Consider the following 12,337-nt stretch of genomic DNA (forward strand, 5'->3'; position numbering starts at 1 on the left):
TGTTGAAGAAATTGACCAACAGAGGCCCTCGGTCGGAGTTAGGGAAACCCTGGGCTAGAGTGCATATGCCAATACCAGAGGGTGGCAAAACCATTAGTAGAGTTGAAAATGCGATGGACACCCATTTAACTTGTATTTTCTATTTGGTACATGGCAATTTAACTGCAAAGGTATTTTATGTGCACTATATCATCACGCAGAACCTTTAATCAGCAACAAGTCAATTTGATGGAAACACATCTCGGTGGGAAAATGCGCATATTGTTTTTATGCGGATTTTAGAATATTCACATGAAAGTCTGTCCCTAATTGGATGGATATCTATTTTATGAGGTTTTGATGTACGACCCATCTTTTTATTTCCCCCATCCTGTCCAAGTAATCCTAAAGTATCTCAGAATTGATTGTGTAACTCAAAGAAGTTATTTATAGATGATTTAGAAATGATTTAGTAAATGCTGGGTACCACTGACTTGCATCGATTGCCTTGGGGGCATTTTGCCCCAAACACACCTCATAATCGTTTTGTTGGAGTGACATAGAAAGTTGAGATGAGACAGATGGCATTTTTTTGTTGAGCAAGACTAGTGGCATCCAGGGAGACAAAGTGGTTTGTTTGAGAATTACAGAAGCGGGGCGTTTAACCCTTAACCCTAAACCACCCTAATACAGGAAGGCACCATTTATAGTCCAACATTTACAAGTGTTTTGGGGAAGGTGGGCTTGGGGTGCAAGTGTTTAAATTGAACAGTATTTAGCAATCATAATAAAAGTATGATATTGATACAGTGTTTACCGGTTAATCTATAATCTACAACTTTCTCTTAATTACAAGTACCCCACAAAACAACTGACCAGTCAAGACTATACCACAGCAGGCTACTCCCACTCAACAATGACTCCTGTCCTGTCCCACACATCAGTGTCAACGTTGACTCCTGTCCCGCTCGTCAAAGCGCTTTTAAAGGACATTTATTTTGTGTTCTCTATAATTTTTGAGAGTTTATAACGTTGTTTATTATATATAATGGCGACTAATCCTACAAGAGCCCGGATAGCTCAGTCGGTAGAGCATCAGACTTTTAATCTGAGGGTCCAGGGTTCAAGTCCCTGTTCGGGCGATAGTTTTCTCTCCAGGGGTGCTAGAATCTTGTGACTCCTCATGATGGGTTGTTCAATTACGCAAATCACATGTGGTACAATTTTCAAAAGTACCTGTTTGGGCGACACCATTTTCTTTCCAGGGTGTTAGAATCGTATAACCACTCATACATAATATGTGGTTCAGTTACGCAAATCACGTGCGTACAATTTCCAGAGAACCTCTGTTGAACATGTAAGCTTGCAAAAGAGTGGACTGAACAAAACAAAATATAATTCGTCCTCGGCTATAAAGTGTATGCATTTGTTGTTACATATTTTTGCATACTTTAAATTTGAAGTGCATCCAGTCGGCTATGCTCGGCTAAGCTGTTATTAAGCGATCTGCTATTAATAATATAGTAGCCAATAAATGTATTAATTAACAAAGTTGCAGGCCAGGACTAGGACTCAGTCTTGAATGCAGAGGAAAAACAGCACAGCTGGCTTGTGCATGCATGTTTGCCTATTTATATTTAGGCTCACAGTCAGTTTTTTTCAGGAGTTTTCGGTTTTACAAGAGACCTTGCACGCTGACCAGACCGGACACGTCGTGTGCGCGAGCGTCGCAAAATAAATTTAGAAATCCATGTTATTCAATTATTGCTCACGCCAACTAGCGTCTGCGACGCCACAGGCTAAAATAGAACTAGTTCCTATTTCTGATGCCTGAAAGACGAACTGTTTTGCCGGTAGTCTGGTAATACAATGAAAGTTTAGATGCGATCACCATATAAATTAAACGATGAAAAAAGCCTGGAAGGAGGAGAGATGACTACAGTGCAGCTATACTTAGTAAAAAAACAATACACATGTAGTTCATAAAAAAAAATAAGAACGAGCAATGTCAGACCGGAATATAAATATAGACAGTGCATTAAAGACACCTTCCTAGTATTATGTTGCAACTGGGTTGAGGTCGGGTAGGAGCAGTCAATTCCAGTGTTTGGTTGGGTTGGTTACAATTTCTGACAAATACAGGTCTTCATTTCTAACATTTATCATTTGTGATGGCAGTTTCCCTTGCGTAAAACAGAGCCCGGATAGCTCAGTCGGTAGAGCATCAGACTTTTAATCTGAGGGTCCAGGGTTCAAGTCCCTGTTCGGGCGATAGCGTTTTCTCTCCAGTGTTAGAATCTTGTGTCTTCTCATGATGGGTAGTTCAATTACGCAAGTGATTTGCCGTATAATTTTCAGAGAAGTGACTTCGGTTGAACAGGTAAGCTTGCGAAAGATATTTGTGGAAAGACAAAAATAAGATCTAATTCTTCCGCGGCTCTAAAGTGTACGCACGCATTTGTTGCATACTTTAAATTTGAAATGCATGCCGTACTTTACCAAAAAAATGTAAGGTGTTGGTTGTCAGATTTGCAAGTAGTAGGCCAATGGCTAACCTTGTGTTGGGCCTATGGATCGGAGCCTATGCTCAGCTACAAGCTGTTATTAAGCTATCTGGTATCACACACAGAATATAAACTGATACATCACTAATAATATAGTAGGCAAGTATTTTATTTATGTCCAAGAAAAAAAAAATGCAATTCTGCACCAATTCGTTTCAGGGGTCCACCTGCAGCCCAAAAAAAGCATGCATGGGCCAACTGTTGCTCATTATGAGTCTCATGAAAATAGACATTGATTGTATGTAAAACATGTAGGCATATATTTATTTAGGCTTACAATCTTGTATTTTCAGAGATGTTTTTGGTTTATTACAGACTGTATTTTAATGTCTCTTTTTCTGTTCACAGATTGGCCTTGGCAAGATAAAGCGAGGCTATGCTCTGTTCATATTGACAGATTGGCCTTGGCGAGATAAAGCGAGGCTATGCTCTGTTCATATTGACAGATTGGCCTTGGCGAGGCTATGCTCTGTTCATATTGACAGATTGGCCTTGGCGAGATAAAGCGAGGCTATGCTCTGTTCATATTGACAGATTGGCCTTGGCGAGATAAAGCGAGGCTATGCTCTGTTCATATTGACAGATTGGCCTTGGCGAGATAAAGCGAGGCTATGCTCTGTTCATATTGACAGATTGGCCTTGGCGAGGCTATGCTCTGTTCATATTGACAGATTGGCCTTGGCGAGATAAAGCGAGGCTATGCTCTGTTCATATTGACAGATTGGCCTTGGCGAGATAAAGCGAGGCTATGCTCTGTTCATATTGACAGATTGGCCTTGGCGAGGCTATGCTCTGTTCATATTGACAGATTGGCCTTGGCGAGATAAAGCGAGGCTATGCTCTGTTCATATTGACAGATTGGCCTTGGCGAGATAAAGCGAGGCTATGCTCTGTTCATATTGACAGATTGGCCTTGGCGAGGCTATGCTCTGTTCATATTGACAGATTGGCCTTGGCGAGATAAAGCGAGGCTATGCTCTGTTCATATTGACAGATTGGCCTTGGCGAGATAAAGCGAGGCTATGCTCTGTTCATATTGACAGATTGGCCTTGGCGAGGCTATGCTCTGTTCATATTGACAGATTGGCCTTGGCGAGATAAAGCGAGGCTATGCTCTGTTCATATTGACAGATTGGCCTTGGCGAGATAAAGCGAGGATATGCTCTGTTCGGGATTAGCGACTCTCACTCAAGGCAGTATAAATGGTAAACCATGCGGTTCATATGTTTTGTGGCCCACCACTGCACCATTTATTTTCATTGCATTGACCCTCCTTTGTCTATCCCATAGAGAATTATAGAGGACTCTAGTGCCCAAAAGCCAGTTTTCCATTGCTCCTATAGTTTTGCATCAGTACTGCAGTTTAAGTGACGTCCGGCCCAGAAAGACAAATTCCATAGAAGGCCACATAGAGAAGTCAGATTTGAAAATTCAGAATAATGGATGGACACTTTAGTTATCACCTTTGTACACCAACCATCCATTGAATTATTAAAATAATTGTCCCATCACTCGCAGCCGAACATTTTAACTTTTTTTTATATTCATCCAGTGCGATGTTGGTCAGTATAAACTGGATGCAACCCAGATATAAACGGCACTGCCCTGTATTGTGCACACTTGCTGTGCTTCTCTGCTGCCATTGGGGGCCACTGCAAGTTTTACTTGAATTTGAATGGAACATCTGTTTTAGAAGGGCTGTACAGTGTTATGTTTATGGTGTTGCAACATCCTTGTTAGCTTATTAAAATGTATCATTCAAACAGATGTCTTTGTCTTTAAAAATCATGTTATTTACATGTGGTCTTCAGGCCTCGTTGGCGCAGTAGGCAGCGCGTCAGTCTCATAATCTGAAGGTCGTGAGTTCGAGCCTCACACGGGGCAGACATCTTTTCTTGTAATTTTACAGTTGAGATATGTTTTTATACATTTGACAATATAAATAATGTTTATGCAGAATCATCATTTTGTGTATGCCTCTGTGTTTGACAGTGGTAGAGCAGTTGAAACTGGGATCCAGTAGAGGCTACTCATAATAATGGTTGGAACAGGACAATAGGATGGCATCAAACACGTGGAAATCATGTGTTTGGTGTATTTGATACAATTTCACCTATTCTGCTCCAGCCATTACCACGAGCCCGTCCTCCCCAGTTAAGGTGCTGGGATCCCGTGTGGCGATTGCTATTTATGTTGTCCTGTCTTTTTTCCGAACTAGGGCCTGTTGCACAAAAGTAGAATTAAGACATCCGGGATAAATGACTCAGCTGAGCTCAATGAAGCCAAAACATGTGCGTCCAGGCTTAATTGGTTGCACAAAGACCAAGCCAGGATGAGCAGACACGGATTCATTAAACCAGGTGAAACCAATCCTGGATAGGTGCGCGCTCACGGCTCACTCAAATAGACCCCGCCACAGATCACAGATTAACTGATTTACCATGGCAACTAGAGCCGCGTACTTTTCCCCGTCGGAAGCACAAATCCTCATGGAGGCATACGAGGAGGTAAAATATATAATTAAGAAGAAAGGCAACACCGCCACAGTGATAAAGCAAAGAGAAAAGCGTGGCGGAATGCGTAAGTCAAAATCAAATACAAGAACATTCTGCAGAATGGTATGGTCCCTGACTAATATTTAACAAAGCACAAGCATATATTGTACCCAGAAGGTGCCTGCTCACACATTGTCTGTACTGTTTTAGCAGTGAAAAAGAATACCCACAGACAAGGCACGGGTGGTGGGTCACCAAAGGCTGACCTTACCCCAGCAGAGGACATGGCCTTGGAGCTAAATAAAGGCAGGCCCGTCTTAGAGGGGATCCCTGGGGGGAAAGAGACGAGCATAGGTTCCTCCCAAGATGCCACCCGCTTCATTCAAGGTATGTCCTTCCATCTCTACATGGGATACAACCACATTCATATTGAATCAATTTGGACTGTCTGACTTTGGTTTACCTATTGCCTTGCAGTGTCTGGCAGCACTGTGTTCCTGTTAGAGCCACCAGCACAAGCACCAGACGATGCTGATCCAGTGAGTACTCCATCAAAGGCATACTGTAGGCCTGGCATGTCTTGTCTACTAGCTTCAATATGAATCCGATTAAATGTGATAGGGTGAAGGCCCCAGTGCAGCAGCAACAGCACATGATGGAGACGATGATGAGGAGGAGACCATCTCTCTGGATTCCAGAAGGCATGAGGTATCATGTTAAGACTGTGAAAGTACTATTTACTCTACAATGGTGAGGAGTCCTCATCAAAATCAAAAAATCTAATTTCTTTTACAGGACCCAGATGCTATACAGTGGGAAAACCAGCCTGGCAACATAGTGCGTATTAATAAAAGGACACCACATCCTGCCAAATTCCAGCTGCGCTAATTGTATTGTGTTCACAGAGCTCACAAGCTATCAGAAAGTTGTATGGCAACCACCTCCGGTGCCAAATAGAACTGGCAGACATAGACATTCAGTACAAGAAGAAAAAGATGGAAAATCTTGCACTGGAGTTCGAAATAAAAAAGAGGACAATTAGGAAACTGGACCTTGAAATAAAAAAACTTGAGAGGGAGGTGAGATATGCCTTCAATGTACACTGTATGCTAACTGTAACACAAATGTATTAATCATTATTTTTCTTTCCTCCCCCAGCTCCAAGAAGATGACACAGCTCAAAATAAAAATTAGGTATATTCTCGTAAAGTCAAGTGAGCCATGACATATGAGCTCTTATTGTGAGCACACAGGACGGTGGCATCTTTCTAAGGTTTTTTTTATTTTCCCAGCAATCAGTACAACCAAGTCATCGTTATAAGGCATCGCCCTCTTTTGCCCACCCCCCCCAGCACCAGGTGTGGCCACTAGCCTATATGAAGGCCCAAAATTGTGTGTTCCTTTCTGCTCTGACAATGGCATGCCCATTCGTGCGAGATGTGGTGGATGAAGAAGCACTTGTGCTGAGGAGAGCCTTCAGGTGAGAAAGGGTCTTCAGGGACCGGTTGGACCCACTGGCCTTCCCTGATGACCATCTATATGAAAGATACAGGTTTTCTGCAGATGGCATCAGGTATCTATGCAGACTACTGGGTCCCAGGATTAAGCACCGCACTGCACGGAGCCATGCACTGAGTGTGGAGCAAATGGTTTGTGTGGCCTTGCGCTTTTTTGCTAGTGGAGCCTTCCTGTACTCAGTGGGGGATGCAGAACAGCTGAACAAGGCCACAATTTGCCGCACAATAAGGAGTGTGTGTCTGGCTATCAAAGCATTAGCAGATGTCTTCATCTCCTTCCCTGGCCACAGAAGACTCTGTGACATCAAAGAGGAGTTCTATAGGATTGCAGGTAAGAGGATCTACAAATTACAGGACAACTGTTAACACATAGTAGGATACTCATTACTTTGTGTGACAGGTTTCCCCAATGTCATTGGTGCAGTGGACTGCACACACATAAGGATAAAAGCCCCCTCAGGTGCCCATGAGGCCGATTTTGTGAATAGGAAATCCTTTCACAGCATTAATGTTCAGGTGAACATAACTTTTTGATATTGTCCATTGACGAACACTCTGCATTGCCAGTGATGTGCATTGATTGGTGTAATATTCCTCATCTTATGATTTCAGATGGTCTGCAATGCTGACTGTGTGATCAGCAATGTTGTGGCAAAATGGCCTGGCTCAGTCCATGACTCCAGAATCTTTCGGGCCTCTGAAATCTATCAGTGCCTATCACACGGTAAGCCACACAACCCCTATTTATAACCATCATGGCTGTGTCAAGAATATCACTGTGTTTATGAGGTAGTAATGATGAGATTTTGTGTTGACAGGTGAATTCTCTGGTGTGTTGCTGGGAGACAGGGGGTATGGCTGCCAGCCTTTTCTCCTGACACCTTTCACAGACCCCCAGGAAGCACAGCAGGCCTACAACCATGCCCATGCCAGGACCAGGGCCAGAGTTGAAATGACCTTTGGCCTCCTGAAGGCACGCTTTCACTGCCTTCACAAATTAAGGGTCAGCCCTGTTAGGGCATGTGATATTACTGTGGCTTGTGCTGTCCTCCACAATGTGGCCTGCCTGAGGAAGGAGAGGGCCCCCAGAGTGCCACCAGCCATGGACTGGGACAATCCGGCAATCTTCCCTGATGACGACAGTGGTCGGCTGCTGAGGGACCAATATGTGTTGAATTATTTTAGTTAGTATGTGTGCTTTCAATTTTGGTTAAATATGTCCTGCGGTGGCAGAGGAATTTGGGTTTTTTTGGGTTCGTTTTTTGACGAATTTGGCCTCTTATGATGTTTGTGCGGTATACTGTGTGTAATACAAGGCTGCAGGGAGGCTACTGCATCCATTCATTTGTCTGTTCAGTTGATGTGTATGGATTTGTCCTGCATTTATTTTAGTGTGCAGACATGCAGGGTGTGTTATACACATTCAAAGGTCTGTATATGTATCATTTTGTATAATATGCTTAGATTCTGTGCTTTCCATCTTGTAGAGTCACTGTGACTTCAGTTTTGAAAGGAGCTGATGGTTTACCTGCTTTGTTTTGTCCTTATTCAATAAAGGAACATAATGTTACACATTGTGTTTTTATATTCATATGGAATGTGTATTTGTTTATATGACAGAGTACTAGGGCCACACTGAAGAAAAAGGATAAAGTCATAAATTTATGAGGCTGGTTCTTTCTGCAGAAAAGCTACATATTGTTTTTACAGTTTTGATACTTATGACAATGTGATACTTAATATTCTGGCACATCAGCATGTCTTTGTTTATGAAACCATACTGAAGTACAATTTCACGAAATGCCCCACATCTGTCATTTTAACAACTGTCCTCCTTTAAAACAACTGGTTACAATATTATGACTTGTGTTTTTTTCCCCTCTGTGGCCCTAATATTCTAGCATTTTATATATAGCCTTATAGTCTATGGGAAACTGTAAATTATCTAATGATAGCAACATCATCTAAAAATCATTTTTTATCCAAAATCATTGAAATTAATGATCACAAACGTTTAAATAACAGTGGGTCTAGTTATATGTGATAACAATGTATAGTGAGCAGTGAAATAACTATTGGTTTCCATTTGTGGTGACTGCTGACTGACATTAGGGATGAGATTAAATAGATCCTGGAATTTAGCCTGGTCTGGAGCAGGCTAGCTCCACAGAATAAATCTCCATGGTAATTTATACCATAACATATCCTCCTGCCCCCTATCCATCTTTAGTGCAACCGGATTACGGATCAATTGAGCCAGGATCACCAAGATATCCTGGCTTAATCCCTTATCCTAGTTTTGTGCAACAGGCCCCTAGTTCGCTCGTCTTTCTGACCAGACTCCACCCATACTCTTCATTTATTATTGAAGTAGGAGTTGCTGATGTGGGAAATTGTTTTAACCTCTGAGGAATGCAGTGGTCTTCAGTGCCCGGCTAGCTCAGTCGGTAGAGCATGAGACTCTTAATCTCAGGGTCGTGGGTTCGAGCCCCACGTTGGGCGCAAGTCTTTTTGTAAGGACAGCAGCAGAGGAAGTGAACTTGGAATTTGTGTATTTTACTAAAATGAAAGTATGATTGAGAGTACTTTTCACAGTAGTTATGGCAGATGTTAGTCTCCTGGCATTCTGTTCTGGGTGCTGAGGTTATGATATAGGCAACAGCACTAATTCTGTCGTGGCAGTAAAGTACTGGTATATGTGTTTATGGAAAGAGGTTTGCAAAAGCATTGATGAATCTCCAGCATGTTGTCACTGCTTTTTTCATAATATTTGAGGAACCAGACAGAGGTTCAAGGAGAAAATTAAAATATATCGTCCCTGGGTGGGCTCGAACCACCAACCTTTAGATTAACAGTCTAACGCGCTAGCCGATTGCGCCACAGAGACGGTGAAACTACTAAAAATAAAACGTCCTACAAATCTGCATGACTGAATTTGGGTGTCTGTCGGATCTTTTTTAGAGTTTAGAGAGCAACGGTAAGGGGTGATTTGTATTTCAGGTAGTCTCAGGATGTTGACACTAATCACTCATTAGCTCAGCCTACTGTGGGTGCTGCCGTGCTGGAGCAAGGCACTGAAAAGGGAAAAGCAGAGGCTCTGAAAAGATTGTTACTGGTGCAGGTCTTCTCAGAGCAGTGCATGTGTAGCAAAGGAAGCCACTTAGCATTGAAAAGCACCCCGAGTCTGACAGAGTACACAGATGAGTTGGTCTGACACGGAGACTGTGACATTCTTAATAATGGTCACATAAACATGGTGGAACTGTCTCTGTGGCGCAATCGGCTAGCGCGTTAGACTGTTAATCTAAAGGTTGGTGGTTCGAGCCCACCCAGGGACGAAGTAAATTTTTGCCCCCTAATAAATATGTCCTTGCAATCCAGAAGCCTTGGCACATCCCTACCCCATTTTAAATGGTTAAGGTTAGGTAAGGGTTTAGGGTATGGACGTCCCAAGGATCCCGAATAGCACTAACCCATAGGGTAGATCAGTGGTTCTCAAGTAGATCAGTGGATAGGTCAAGTACCTTCTGGATATAAGAACATAGATTACTCACCTCGACCTGGACGAAGATTTTTTCTTTAATGAGCCTGACGCGAAGGATATGCTGCTTTGTAAAGACAAGGCCCAAACCCCCGTCATCAGCGTGAAGAAAAGATGGCGAAAAGGGGGGAGGAGGGCGGCGTGCCTTGTAAGAATTCGCTGACGAGTAGGTAAACCACCACTACCCTCCGTATTATTGGCCAACGTGCAATCATTGGAAAACGAACTGGACGATATACGATTAAGACTATCCTACCAACTTGACATTAAAAACTGTAATATCTTATGTTTCACCTAGACGTGGCAGAACGATGACATGGATAATATAGAGCTGGCTGGCTTCACCGTGCACTGTGGCAGGACAGAGCAGCTACGGCTTGTAAGACGAGGGGCGGAGGTGTGTGTCTATTTGTTAATAACCGCTGGTGTCTAATATTAAAGAAGTCCCGAAGAAGTCTCGAAGTATTGGTCGCCTGCGGTAGAATACCTCATGATAAGCTGTAGGCCACACTATCTACTATCTACATTATTCTTAGCTGTCTATTTACCACCACAAACCTATGCTGGCACTAAGACTGCACTCAACGAGCTATATAAGGCCATAAGTGGCGCTACTAGTGGCCGGGGACTCTAATGCAGGCAAATTTAAATCTGTTTTACCTAATTTCTACCAGTATGTCATGTGCAACCAAAGGGGGAAAAACTCTAGAACACATTTACTCCACACACAGAGACTAATACAAAACTCGCCCTCCATTTGGCAAATCTGACCATAAATCTATTCTCCTGATTCCTGCTTATAAGCAAAAACTAAAGCAGGAAGTACCCGTGACTCGTGCAATACCGAAGTGGTCAGATGATGCGGATGCTAAGCTACAGGACTGTTTTGCTAGCACAGACTGAAATATGTTCAGGGATTCAAGTTAAATAAAGGTCAAATAAATTTAAAGAATTGGCATTGAGGAGTAAACCATCTCAGTCACTGGCTTCATCAATAAGTGCATCAACAACCTCATCCCCACAGTGACCGTACGTACATTTCCCAACCAGAAGCCATGGATTACAGGCAACATCCGCACCGAGCTAAAGGCTAGAGCTGACGCTTTCAAGGAGCGGGACCCTAATCCGGCCGCTTATAACAAATCCCGTAATGCCCTCAGACGAACCATCAAACAGGCAAAGCGTCAATACAGAACTAAGATTGAATCCTACTACACCGGCTCTGATGCTCGTCGAATGTGGCAGGGCTTGACAAATATTACGGACTACAAAGGGAAACCCAGCCGCGAGCTTCCCAGTGACGTGAGCCTACCAGATGAGCTAAATGCCTTTTATACTTGCTTCGAGGCAAGCAACACTGAAGCATGCATGAGAGCACCACCTGTTCCCGGACGACTGTGTGATCACGCTCTCCATAGCCGATGTGAGCAAGACCTTTAAACAGGTCAACATTCACAAAGCTGCGGGGCCAGACGAATTACCAAGACGTGTACTCAAAGCATGCGCTGACCAACTGGCAGGTGTCTTCGCTGACATTTTCAACATGTCCCTGACCGAGTCTGTAATACCTACATGTTTCAAGCAGACCACCATAGTCCCTGTGCTCAAGAAAGCGAAGGTTAACTGCCTCAATGATTACTGCCCCGTAGCACTCACGTCGGTTAGCCATGAAGTGCTTTGAAAGGCTGGTCAAGGTTCACATAATCACCATCATGCCGGAAACCCTAGACCCACTCCAATTCGCATACCGCCCCAACAGATCCACAGATGATGCAATCTCAATCGCACTCCACATTGCCCTTTCCCACATGGACAAAAGGAACACCTACGTATGTGAGAATGCTGTACATTATGCTAAAGCTCAGCTCAGCCCTCAAAGCTCATCACTAAGCTAAGGACACTGGGACTTAACACCTCCCTCTGCAACTGGATCCTGGACTTCCTGACTGGCGGCCCCCAGATGGTAAGGGTAGGCAACAAAACATCTGCCACCTTGATCCTCAACACTGGGGCCCCTCAGGGGTGCATGCATGGAATCATGTAGTAACCAAAAAAGTGTTAAACAAATCAAAATATATTTTATTTTTGAGATTCTGGGAACTCCTTCAAGGCTGTTGGGAAAGCATTCCTCATGAAGCTAGTTGAGAGAATGCCAAGAGTGTGCAAAGCTGTCATCAAGGCAAAGGGTGACTACTTTGAAGAATCTCAAATATAAAATATATTTTGATTTGTTTAACACTT

General features: G+C 43.2%; 4 non-coding genes across 4 annotated transcripts; all 4 read left to right on the top strand.

Annotated features, from left to right (window-relative positions):
• The first annotated feature begins 1,048 nt into the window (after nucleotides 1-1,048).
• trnak-uuu (transfer RNA lysine (anticodon UUU)) lies at nucleotides 1,049-1,121 on the top strand. Its single transcript has one exon. It is a non-coding gene; the product is annotated as a tRNA-Lys (tRNA).
• Nucleotides 1,122-2,177: 1,056 nt separating this feature from the next.
• On the top strand, nucleotides 2,178-2,250 carry trnak-uuu (transfer RNA lysine (anticodon UUU)). Its single transcript has one exon. It is a non-coding gene; the product is annotated as a tRNA-Lys (tRNA).
• A 2,104-nt stretch (nucleotides 2,251-4,354) lies between these two features.
• Nucleotides 4,355-4,427, top strand: trnam-cau (transfer RNA methionine (anticodon CAU)). Its single transcript has one exon. It is a non-coding gene; the product is annotated as a tRNA-Met (tRNA).
• Nucleotides 4,428-8,984: 4,557 nt separating this feature from the next.
• trnak-cuu (transfer RNA lysine (anticodon CUU)) lies at nucleotides 8,985-9,057 on the top strand. Its single transcript has one exon. It is a non-coding gene; the product is annotated as a tRNA-Lys (tRNA).
• Nucleotides 9,058-12,337: the final 3,280 nt, after the last annotated feature.

The sequence above is a fragment of the Oncorhynchus mykiss genome, chromosome 18 (genome assembly GCF_057628025.1).
Source record: "Oncorhynchus mykiss isolate SJ-2025 chromosome 18, ASM5762802v1, whole genome shotgun sequence".
NCBI classification, from domain to species: Eukaryota; Metazoa; Chordata; class Actinopteri; order Salmoniformes; family Salmonidae; genus Oncorhynchus; species Oncorhynchus mykiss.